The 13,679-nt window shown below is 34.3% G+C and overlaps 1 long non-coding RNA gene across 1 annotated transcript in view; it reads left to right on the plus strand.

The window, feature by feature from the left end:
* Nucleotides 1-905: 905 nt before the first annotated feature.
* LOC145687780 (uncharacterized) overlaps nucleotides 906-13,679 on the plus strand; it is a 136,229-nt gene continuing 123,455 nt past the window's right edge. Inside the window, exon 1 of the long non-coding RNA XR_014131759.1 lies at nucleotides 906-1,036. This is a non-coding gene — a long non-coding RNA (uncharacterized LOC145687780). The remainder of the gene's footprint in view (nucleotides 1,037-13,679) is intronic.

A 13,679-nucleotide genomic window follows, 5' to 3' on the forward strand; every position in this document is an offset into this window, starting at 1 on the left:
AATTAAACCATCTATCATCTTCTGTTAATTATTGGAGATAGTATTACTATTTGTTATGATTGCGATCTTAAAGCAGCTCTGATTAATTTAGATTTTAAAAGTGCCTTTGATAATATTGAACACTCTTATTTATGGTCTGTTTTCCGAACATTTGGTTTTAGTGATTAATTTGTTACTTGGATGCAATATTTTTATAATGACGCACATACGAGGATAAATGTTAACGGTCACCTCTGCACAAGCATTCCCGTCAATCGCTCAATACGACAAGGTGATCTCCTTTCGATGCTGACTTTTGATATTAGCCTTGCTCCTCTGTTATATGCTATGGATGACCGCCTAACTGGTCTAAATATTATTACACCTGCTCCAAAGGTGGCTAGTTATGCAGATGATGTAACTGTTTTTGTATCTTCCAAACTAGATTATTCTCTCATGATGGAATTTGTTCGCGAATATCAGATAGCATCTGGAGTTAGATTAAATGTCTGTAAATCACATATGTTAAACATAAACAATAGTATTGATTTTACGAATATAAATACCGTTCCTCGGGACGACAGTGTCACAATCTTAGGAATTACTTTTTATTCTAACATAAGGAACACTATTACTCATAAGTATAATAATGTTGTAAACAAACTGCGTTATTCAAGTTATGTGAATCAATCCAGAAATCTCTGTTTATATTCCAGAACAAAATTTATAAATTTTTGTCTTTTAAGTAAAATATGGTATTTGGCAAATGTATTACCTATGCCTCAACTCATAGGAAAACAAATTCAAAGTTTATGTGGTTGGTTTCTATGGACACATCAGGTCTTCCGTGGTAAATATGATGTGATGTGTTGTTTACATTCACAAGGAGGTATCAGTTTCATAAACGTAAAGGAAAAAGCTGTCACTTTGTATGTTACTCGATCACTGACCTTGTACACAGACGAAGCTGTTAGTGTAACACAACAACTGCTCAATTACGTATTAGCCCAAACAGATAGGAGACTTTCCGTGTGTGTGTTTGAGCTACCTCAAAACTGTAAGTAGATAGAAACTGTTCTGTTTGATTATATGTATCTGACTCAGCATTTTGATTTCCAACATTTACGTAGTAAAAGCGTGTATGTTTTTTTTAATTAATAACTTATACTGCATGTCCCACCTAAAACTGTGTTAGATGACTGATTGTGTAATTGGTCCACTATTTGGGCCAATATCAATGACTCGACATTGAGTGTCGCCAGCAAATCTATCTGGTTTATGATTGTCCATGACATTATTAATATGAAAGACAAGCGAAACAAATGTGGTTTTAGTCATGACGCTATTTGAAGGGTAAGGGGAAAAATAAGGAATGTCCATGTGTGTGTTTTAACGAGTGTTTTGGTCTATCTGTTGCTGACTCTTGGTACTATTTCACTGCGTACAATAACGAATGAACAATAACTTTTAACTTTATTAAGTTATTCTTGTAATTCAATCCTATTCACTTTGTACATGGTTTTAAATATTAAAAAGCCGTTTTCTCGAAAATGTAGTTTTGTGACATTCCTTGTTTTCCCCCTTACCCTTCATTTGTCATAAATGAAATAATATATATATATATACGTTAGTTCATAGAATCACAACATGTCTTGAATCCCAACAATTATGGTTTAAGTCACGTCACTTTTTACCCCTACTTACTCGTAGCTCAGAGCACAATATAAATATTAACATAATTTTACGGCCAGATTATAGATTTTATCCAGCTAGTAAAATGAAATCTTTGAGTTTTACGTCCCACGCTTATGCCGGTTAGGCTAAAGGAGACGGTGATTATGAGAAATGAATGAAAATGGTGGAATGAAGAAAGTGGGAGGAAACGGGATAACCCCGAGAAAACCCACGCACACGGTGTTTGTCCACCACAAAGTTCACTTGTTGGGGGCTGGGATCGAACCAGGGGCCCCAAGCACCAGAGGTGAACGCTCTACCAGCGAGCCACCGCGGCCCCAGGTAGTAAACAACATAGTGTCAATTGGTATATAGGATTGACCGTAAAATATATTTTTACTTCCAACTTAGAAGCAGGGGGAGCTTTCTTTATACAGTATTTACAAAAAGAATACTTAAACTTATCGACGGATGTACATAATAAGAAGTTTGCAAATTTTATAGCCAACTCTTTGTTCTATTATCTTCCACAATGTTCATGTGCTTTTTTTAAATTCATTTACGACTTGTTATCTTGTGACAAAGCTGCATAAACACTTCGTTGTTTGCTTCTTGAGTACAATAAAATTATTTAAAAAATGTGGTTAGCGTATTGAAATTCTATTCTGTATACTATATTGGAATGTATACTAAATTTTCATTGAAGTTTAGGCTACATTGTAAGAAATAGAAAACTTTACTATTAGATGTAGAAATGGAGATATACGTTAAAAAAGTTAAAAAAAACTGTCCCAAAGAGTGCGTTTTGCGGTCCCTAAGAGGGCGCACTCAACACCTATCATACTTGAAATCTAAACCCCTTCGTAAGACGAATACTGTTCAAGTGACTATCGTTTACAGTTAATGCACTGAATCCAGTCTTCGTCAATTGGTTCTTCTTTCAATTCGGGACACACTGCGCATGAAGTTTTGGTTGATCTCAGCTGCAGTATTCTCTGTTGAAGTGGATGATTCATCGGGCTGATCAAGGAGTTTTCTATTTGACTTAACATTTCCTTTGACTCGTTTGCTCTGAAGAAACTTGTGAATGGAGAAATAGTAAAAATTTCAGATCGACGTTTGGTACGTGCAATTTGTCGCATTTTTTTTTTATTTAGGAAGAGGAATGATGTATTTCGGATGAACAGACGTGCTTGAAGTTGCGGCTTCTGTAGGTCTAAGACGTTTTCCTTTCTCCATGGTGCAATGAAGTTATAAGACTTGAGTTTAAAAAAATAACATTTTCTGAAAATTATTGTTGTTATCTAACGATGTTAAAATAAAAAAGTAAATTTAAACTTTAATTTGCACTAAGGTTTGCTTTCAATTGGTCGTAGATTTATCAAAAATGTTAATTATTACTAATAAACACCACGTTATTTAACTACATGTGATTCGAAACTATTTTGCATTTGCTTCCAACAATTTCTTGATCACACGTCCGTGTGGTTTTAAAAATTATATTATGAACATACACGAAATTTAAAATATTACAGACAATCTTCGTTCAGTTTCACTCATAAATTATGATTTTATTAGTAAAATTAATGTTTTTTTTTAAATCATTGTTCGTGGTTTCATCACATTATCCCACCAACTGGGAAAAATTGCTGAACAACACCTTTAGTGTATGTCTTTTTTAATTCTTAGTTCGTGGTTTCATTACAATCGTAATCGTAGCATGTTTCGCTCAGAATCTTCTACCAGAACACTTCGAGAAGCTTCATTTTTGATCATTTCCTCATTTCTTAGGACGATGTCGTCATACCATGAAAGGCAATGGCAAATTACCATGGACCAAAGATCTGCCTTCGGGCAGAACACCACATCATCATCATCATCATTGTAATTTAAGAAATTCTGTAAATTTAAAATACTTCTTATAGATATTTGTTTCCTTTTATAGATGATTGCACTTTTCTGTATCAAAGACAAACAATTGGAAATAATTCTACAATACATTCAAACATCCCATTACACTCCGAGAGTAAGTGATAAAAATAACCACATTGTAATATGAATGTCGCTACCCACACACTCTCTCAAAGAAATTGTCCCAAAGAGTACGCGCGCGTTCTTTGGTAACTCACTAACGCGCACTCTTTGGGAAACAGCAGTCAACTCTAGTAAAATTCATCCAAGAGGCTGTACATGCAAGACCCTCGAAACAAAGCCATGGTAAACAATTCTATCTGCATTCATGTTTTATACCATGCAACAAGGGTACTGTAGTTAGCTATTATATAACAAAAGAATCTTAACTAAGAGTACTAAAATATTACATCAAGGATTCAAAAAAGCTATTTTTATCTGTATTTTCTGTTTGCAGCGATAAGTTAGCTTCCCTTTTCTTCGTATCAACTCTCACACAAAGACGCATCAAATAGCGTAGCAATAATAATTCTGTGTGTTACCACTTCAGTGTAATTGGTACTGCGCGCTCTTAGGGCGTGCGTGCTCTTTGGTAACCCTCCTCTCTTTCTCTCTCTCTCTCTCTCTCTCTCTCTCTCTCTCTCTCTCTCTCTCTATATATATATATATATATATATATATATATATATATATATATATATTCCTATTCTTCCCTTCCTCTTCCCTTGTTCTACTGTAAAAGTGATATGAAAAAAAAAAAAAAAACACCCATGTCTGAACTCCATATACGTTGAAAATTTGGTGGTTTAAGATCGGTCGTGTGGTTTAAGCGTGATGAAGTCACAAAGACAGTCATTTTTATTTTTTAACATATATCTCTCTCCTCCACCCCCCCAGGTTGCACCGTAAAAGTGAAATGACGGACACGTTTAAAAAAATATATCGAGATTGATCGTTTCGTTCAAGAGTTATTAAGTTTTGTTTAGTTTTAACTCCTCCTTCCCCATCTCCTAAATTGTATCCTCAAAGCGGATAGAAAAATACCATCCCAGGCCCCAACCTCATCTATGTTGAAAATTTGATCGAGATCGGTTGGGTGGTTCAAGAATTATTCAGTTTCATTCATTTTCATATATTCCAATCCTTCTTTCCCCTTCCCCTAAGATCTACCGTCAAAGTGAAATGATAAGAATCTTCCCAGGTTTGAACCTCATTCAGGTTGAAAATTTGAATAAGATCGGTCAGGCGATTCAAGAGATTAAGAGTCACAAATATAGTCACTTTCAATTTTATAATATAGACTAGCTGGGCGCTCCGCTCCCAGATCCCCGGGTTTGCTGGCTCTACGGCCTCTCATCTCTTATGTACCAGCCTTTGTAACAACGGTGAATTTCGTGCATTTGCTCTTCATATTCACTAAAATTTGCCCCACCCCTCCACCTTTGCTCAGACTGCGGCCTCGCAAGTCTTAAACTCATAATTCTACGGAATTTCAAATTTCTTTTCCTATTTCAACTATCTAAAAGATAAGTTTTTTGTCTCAAGAAAACGCCTATTTAAATAACATGGGGATTTCTTCATTGCCCTTTAGACTCCTTAAAATTATAAATATCTACTTTTGGCAATTTTCCTGTCAGTTAGTCCAGGAAGCCTACAATCATGCCAAATGTCATCATTCTAATCCTGCCGGAAGTGCCTAAATATTTTGGGGTGTAGAAGACGTCCCATACAAATAACATAGGGAAGATTTTTCAGTTCTCCACAAAACCACTTTACGTTTTGAAATTTTTATTTTTACTGATTTTCTTAGGTAATGCTAACGAAAATATACAAGTATACTGAATTTCAAGTTTGTTTTCGAATTCCAAGTACCTGAAATATGAGAGTTTAAGTCCAAAACACTCCCATTTAAATAACATCGGAAATTTCTTCATTTCCCTTTTAGACATTCTAAAAATTAAAAATATTCAATTTTGGCATTTTTTCTGTTGGTTAGTTCCGAAAAGCTACAATCAACAACCATGCCAAATTTAATCACTGTAGCCTCACAGGAAGTGACCGATAATTTTGGGGTGTTAAAGGTGTTCCATATAAATAACATGGGGAAGATTTTTCAGTTCCCCATAAACCCACTTTAAATTTGGAAATATTTATTTATACTGGTTTACTTAAGTAATGCTAACGAAAATGTACAAGCATACCGAACTTCAAGTTTTTATTCTAATTCAAAGTATGTAAAACATGAGATAATAGGTCCAAAAAAGACTTATTTAAGTAACATGGGGAAATTTTACATTCTTCCTTTAGACCACCTAAAAATTCAAATTATTCACTTTTGGCAATTTTTATGTCGGTTAGTCCGGGAAAACTACAATCATGCCAAATTTCATTTTTTCACGTTAACCGGAAGTACCCCTTTATTTTATGACAGTTCATGTAGTTTTATACTGTATATAGTTAAGATTAGTCGATTTTAATCATTGCATATATGATTTCAAGAACTATTTTTTAGCTAGTAATCAAGACTATGAATTCTTGCTACAATCTTTAGGCTCAATAATTTTCAAACTAACATTTTGATACACTGAACAACAAATTTTTAGCAAACATTTTGAAACTTTTATTCGAAAATATAGATTTGAAAGTAGACTGTGTAACAGTGATGTTCAAAAAGGAAAAAAAAAATGTTCTCTGCACGCGAAATTTGAAAAGAGACATCGAACTTTATATATTGGTTATAGATGTCAGGTTTACTTGAGTGATGAATCATAGCTCTATCTTGTGCTTCCATCTATGGACGTTAACGTTAAATAATGTAGTCTATTATCCTGCGTATTGCAGAAGGTAATCTCGTAGTTTTAACATGTCCAATTCTTAATGTGCTAATGGTGCGGTGATTTATAAATTGTGGACGAAGTGAAAGTTTTCTAAAGGGGTTTGTAAGTAATTAACGGAGAATGAGGATCTGACCGTATTTAGAAATTTTCATTCTTCTTTAGTATTATTCTATTTTTTGTCTTGGTTAGTTTGACCTCTTTAATTTGTTTCAACAAAGGGTCACATTCTCATTGCCCATTGGTTACCTTGCAGAAATAGATTATTGCTTTGTTAAATTATAACTATTCGGCAGAACCTGTTCTAAATTAAATAATTATTTCATATGATTTGTAATGTAATCACCACGAGCTACGTCAACACGGTAATATAGCGTACATTAAGGATTTCGTAGCTCCCTTCCAATGTTATGTTTCTACTATATGTTATTTCTTGAATTTTTATTTGTTCGTTTTTCCTTCGTTATTGTTATAATAAATTGTTATTATGTCGAAAGTTGCATTTAACATTTCTGATTCCGGTTCCTTCTACTAGAAACTACCTCAGGTACATTAAACCTAACCACTAGGCCAGAAGTGCTGTAAGCAACTACCAGCGCCGTTACATCTGTCAATCATATTGCATCAGGAGTAACTTTCCACTAAAAGCCTTAGGCTATGACCCGCAGCTACAATACTAATGTTCAATAATGTTCAAGTTCAAAGTATTTTAGGTAACACAAAAAAATAAACTTTTGAAAGAATGAGCTAAAATCAGAATGGAAAGCTATTAGATTGCACCAAGTTTAACTTCACAATAATGACAGACTGTAAGTTCCAACTACAATACTAGTGTCACAAATAATGAAAGTAAATAAAAAAAACATCTAACAGTCGTCGGAAAATATTAAAACTAAAAATTTGAACAAACATTTTCAGAAACGTTTTTAAAATAATAAATAGCAATTTGAAACTGATCAGCGAATCACATTACACCAATAAAAAACTTTGCACAAAAGGCTTTAGACTATGGGAAGTACTTCCAACACTAGGGTTCAATACTTTTGGAATTAATACTAAAAATATCAAACGATGTTAAAGAGATTCAAACACTATATATATATATATATATATATATATATATATATATATATATATATATATATATATATATATATATATATATATAACGTTTAAAAATAATTGAAAAAAGTAAAGAAATATTTAAATGGGATCATCAGATCGTATTACGTGAAGCATAACCTTTGCATATTGACCTCAGTCTATGTGTGACTCATGACTAGTAACCCGCAAAATGTATATTCCAGACTACTACAGAAAAGTTACGATTTTTTTTTTTTTTGAAAATTCTAAAATTTAAGTGTGTGTCAATTATGTTCCTCATAAAATTTAAGAAGAGTGTATCAATGAACTCATGTCCAATAAAAGACCATAGAGCCCTGTATCCACCCATATGATCATATCTTACAATCTACTGCGAATTCAATTTTTCCACCAAAAGTTGAAATACCCGCTAAATATAAAATGCTACTTTTGAAAATTTTATATCTATAGAAGGGAACAAACAGATCTAACCAAATTTACAGAACTACATAATAATGTCCTAAATAAGTATTTCTTTTTCAGAGTTCTCAAATCTATGAGCTGGGCCAATGTACTCTACCCCAAATTTTGAAAGAATAGTACAAATGTACCCATGCCCTACGAAAGATAATTTACCCATGTAGGCACATATATAAATGCATCATACTATGAAGTTTCATCAAAGAGGATATAATAGGTCCAAAACCTCAAAATGTTTATATTTGACAATTTTTTGCCAATTGTCAAAACAAGCTAGGCCAACCAAACTTAAAGAAATATGCAGGGTGTCCCAAAGGTAACGGTAAAAAAAATGAAATCGCAGATTCCTGACACCAAAACAACAAAAAGGTTTACACGACCTATAGTTCAGAAGTAGACAGGGGCGGAGCTAGACAGCTTCGAATGTGGGGGGAAAAGAACTTCACACCTGCCAGCGGAATAATGGTAAGAGGTAGGAAGGGGGTTCATAAATACATAAAGATAATCTTGACTTGATATGTTAAACGCATGTTACATAACTCTACCAGAGATTCTCCATACGTCATTTAGGAATTTACCGAATGTCTGCATGGCAAGGGTATAGAAACGGTTCAGTAAAGATGGAAAATATACAGAAAATGGTTGTTATCCGTTGCACGATTGCACGCTCATGTACAATGGGAGTCAAAGCAAAGTCAATTTTGCATGGTTGCATAATATCAGGGGACAGTAGAAAGTGTTATACCAGATAGAAACTTGCAGATAGAGGCTAGAAATAAGAACAAGTGTAACTAGTCTTGTAATGTAATAAAATAGCAGGCAGAATACACAACAACGAACTTTATTTGTAACGTAGTATATTACGCAGAGTAGCACTACAAACTTTTAGGTCATACGTGCTAACAATAAACGCACCTACAGAAGATGTTCAAAGTGTTGTCTTCCCGCGTCTATGCAATGTGCTAATCTTGAGTTTTGAATGCATTCCATCACTCCCAGTGTGTTTCGTAACTGTTCACACTCATCTTCAATGCGGTTTTGTAAGTCAGCAAGTTCCTTTCCCCCACATTCGACGCTATCTAACTCCACCCCTGTCCACTTTCGAACTATAGGTCATATAAACTATTTTAATTGTTTCGGTGCCAGGACTCTGTGCTTTCATTTTAACATTACTTTTGGAACACCCTGCATATTCTGGTTCCAAGGAACACATCAATTTTTGCTCTTTGACAATTCCTTAATTGTGTTTTGCTCCAATGTATTCCTCCCGAAATTTCAATGGAGTGGTTAATGGACTCATGTTCATGAAAAATAACGGACCACTGTTCTTAAGTGTTAATCATATATGGTAATAAAGCCTCAACAAAGAGGTTAAATAAGGCTAATAATCTAACTATAGTATAAGTATTGTTTACAGTTATAATTTTGACATTTTTTACCCATAGAAAGAAATAAGTTGGACGAATGAAATTTACAGAGGTATACATTTGGATTCTATAGAAGATTCATCATTTTTGGCAATTTCCAAATGTAAGGGGTTGTCCTACGTACGTCTTCCAAATTTGAGAACGGATTATTAATGCAACCGTGTTCTATGAAGGGAATGGATCCCTGAACTTGTCCATATAATTACATGACGTAATAAGAGCCCATCAAAGAGGATAAAGTAGGTCAAAAACCACCGAAATTTGAATTTTGGCAATTTTTACCCATACAAATAAGCGAGATGGGCTCCCAAAACAGATATATGAATTGGTCCTATGGTACCATATGAAATATTGAAGTTGAAAATTTGCAAAATTTAAAGTGAGTGGTTCTATGCATCCCTTCCAAACTTTAGGGGTTGAGCCAAGTTGCCATTGCCAAAATCAAGAGAGCATTGACGCTATGACATCATACCACGAGTATATCAGAGCCGATTAACTGATATACTCTCCATTATTACTCACGATTCTGTTATTTTTATTTAAGAGCTTATATACCTAATTTCACATCTTCAACTTAAGTGAATCAACATAAGATCTAAATGTGAAAGCTTTTTCTTTCAGTATTAAAGTCCAGAAACTTTTAAAATATAGCAAATATTAATGTAAACCTTACTATCACATTTGTATATTATTGTGCTACGTGTGTGTGGGTGTGTGTGTGTGTGTGTGTGTGTGTGTGTGTATGTGAAGCGTTAAAAGGATTCATGACTTTTGCGAAATGCCTTTAGTTTAATATGCCCAGCCTTACTGTTACCCCATGATGCCAAATTAATCCCGTGGGATAATGGTAGGTTTTGTTTCTCACGCCACAACATTTATCTTCCTCGGATGACAGGTAACTACACCATTGCAGAAATTGTGTGGATAAGGGAATAGATCAGAAATCAAGCAGGCGCATGCAAATGGAATAATATCACCTGTTGATCTGCATTGAAGTTTAGGGTACATGGTCGCTTTCCATTACTTTCCAGTTTCTCCATTCTGTTACACCGGAACATGGGAAAATATATCATTCTTTACGTGCTTTAAATTTCTCATTTTGAACCTTCGTCTCCCTTAGCCTAAAGAGCATAATCGTGGCATGTTGAACTTATAGATTTAATATTCATTTTCTAAATATATTTTTAATCCATAGGCACAATAATTTCTCATTAAGCTTTTCGTAGGAATGCACTATTATTGAAGTAAAACTGAAACGACTTTTAATGTTATTTTGAAATTTGATTTTAATTGGCAACTCGTAGTCCTTTTGTTTCTAAATTATATATACACAATGTTATGAATTTTTTCAATATGTCTTCTACCTTGACACTAAATTAATCAAGCCTGTTATAGTAAATGAGGAGCATTCACACATAGGTTTAACTCTCACTCCTAACCTCAAACGTAATAATAACATCAACTCAAGTAAGTATACATTAAGCATAGGAGAATACAATAGATGGCGACCATGGGTTCTATAAAATCGGTAGTTTAGTGCGCCAAACTTCAGTTGTGACTTAAAGTGTACACTGATATTGGGCAAACTTTCACTCTCTTATCTTTTGGTATAGATAAAGCCTTGCAGCCCTTTCTCATTTGGCGGCCAACTGCCGCGCGCGGCGGCGGCGAATTGCTGCGCAGGGTAGAAAGATATTGCAAGCAATGGAACTTTTCATATATGCGCGGCGCGTGCCGCAAATTTACACGGCAGGGAAAAACAGCCGCCTCTCCCTGCTAGAAAGCGGCACATAACAAGCAATGGAGTTCTTTATATATAGGCGGCGATCTGCCGCTTGGGTGTTGGGAAAAGGAGTAAGTGTTGCCAGGAAAGGGTAGAGAGTGGTTGCGTTAATTTGGATTTGTGTGTATGTGTGTGTGTATGTGGAGTGTGTTTGTGTATGTTTTTATGTTCTAGCCTAGGACACCTGGAGTGCTTTTAACCAAACATGTTACATACAATATATGGGAAAAGATTACACGTAAAAATAATCGAAAACGACCGATACTACCGAAGCGTCGAATCCATAGGTCGTGGATTAAAAAGAGTCCAAATCAATATAAATTATTTTTTTTTTATGTAATAGAAGATTGGGATAAATGTGCAGGCAGTGCTAGATAAGTAAGGTTGTAATTCTATAAATTTATGGTACCCCAAAATTGAAATACATACTGTGATATGACTGAAGTTAATTGGTAAAGAGTAAATCATATTTTATTAATTTTTATATTAATATTTTGTAAATTTTCATATTTTAAATGGAAATCAAAACTCAATTCCCACTCTGGTGCTGTTAGGTCGTTCACATGTGTAGAGCAATTAAGGAAGTCTCGTAACAACTCAAAACTGTGTCTGGATAAAACATTCCTTTAATAGGAAATATAACTTATGCAGCAATTTCTCAAGTCAATAACAAACACTTCCTACTTTGAGTCATGAGGAAATTCTTGAAAATGTAATTGTAAGCGGAAGAAATGACTGTAAAAACCAGGAAGAAAAGGTAGGTGGACAAAAAGAGTAGTGAACTCAAGGGGGTTTTGAAATGACCATCACAGAGGAAGATTCGACCTCTTAATTCTTCTCTGATCAAATTCTTGGTGAGTATATACTGGTTACGAACTGATAACACACTTCTATTATTCGACTTCATTACCAATTTCACTCACATCAAAATCTAACTTCTAATTTAATATGACAGTTATTATTGATTTTCTCATAAGGCCACAGTACCAGTTTTGGGTAATTATCTGATCTGATATCTCTAGTTTTATTTATGCAATCTATACTATCCATCTTAACAAATTATTGCTCTACCTAAAATTAAATGGTTAAATTCTTTATAAGACTGCATTCTAAATTCCACCATGTTAACATGGTTATTATTACATGAGCTATGTGTGGATATAAATTGTGTATGTCGACGTCCGGATTTCAATCCAATAAGTTGGCATACGTTGTGGATGGTGGAGGTGCGGGGTAATCAAATATTTCAACAATATTACATATTTTACAGTCTTTTGCTATACATTTATGTACTATTTTGCTATATATAAGTGTTACAAAAAAAAATCGTAATCCGGATTTTAGTAATAATACTGCAATGTACCTTATCAAAGCAAGAGAGAATTCATCATGTGATATTTGCAAATATATCGTATTTTATATATTTTATGACAATCTTAACACTTCCATGGGTGTAATTCCTTGAATAGTCCCTTGAATTTAGGGACTAGAGCAGTGCTTTAACCCTTTCCGACTCAAATCATTTCTGGCGTTTTCCTACATTTTCAGTTAGTAACATATTGCTCCAAAATTCTTTACCCGATTGATTCGGTTAAGAACTTGTTTCTTTGAAAAGGAATTTGGCTATTTTTTGGTGCAAGTTACATTGCAGTGTTGCAAACGGGAGGGAAATTATTGAGGGAAATGTAAAAGTGAAAATTTACCAAAAAAAATCCCTAAGCGAATTTCAAGATTTTGTTGTAGCTGGCACAACTGTTGCTACATGGGTCCTAGTCACCTAAAAGAATTATTTGATGTGTTGCACGGCACTATGCAATCCTGAAGTCGCTGGCTGCCATACGAAGAGAGAAAGGGAAAAAAATCTATCATCATACACACGAAATTTTGACACTTTTTACGTATCAGAAGCAAACATCAACAGATATGCCGGGCTACAGTTTCCCTAATTGTCCTATTGAAACATTTTATGGCTCATTCTGTAGAACAAAGAGGAGCCTTTCAGGTAGTGGCACGTTTGTTCCAATATACCCAGCAAGAAGGAAATAATAGAGGAGAAAATTGAAATTTTCCGAATAAAATCGGGAATTAAAGTTTTCTGTATTTGGAAACACTGCTACCAGACAAACAGGAATTTTCTTCTAATAAACTTTGGTATACTACTAACATATCCTACAAGTATCGTGACGATATCTAATACATTAAGCACGTTATTTAAAACATCTCATTCTACCTAAAAAAAAAAAAAAATAGTCACAATTATCTTTGCACTTGGAGAACAAGGTATACTGTAAACCTCAACTCTACTTCATCTGATTTTCCAAGTGAGATTTTCTATGGTGTGTTGGGTAGGTCAAAGAGGTGCATTCTGGTACATTTCCTCAAATGTACCAACAATAGGGAAATGAAGCCAACAAGAGGGGAAAAATAATATTTCCGAATTGTCCTCCTAAAATAACTAACTCTAACTAACTAACTCTATGGCCTATGGAACCCGCAAGTTCAGTGCCG

Source organism: Thermobia domestica, chromosome 6, assembly GCF_964235325.1.
Source record: "Thermobia domestica chromosome 6, izTheDome1.hap1.1, whole genome shotgun sequence".
Classification (NCBI taxonomy): Eukaryota; Metazoa; Arthropoda; class Insecta; order Zygentoma; family Lepismatidae; genus Thermobia; species Thermobia domestica.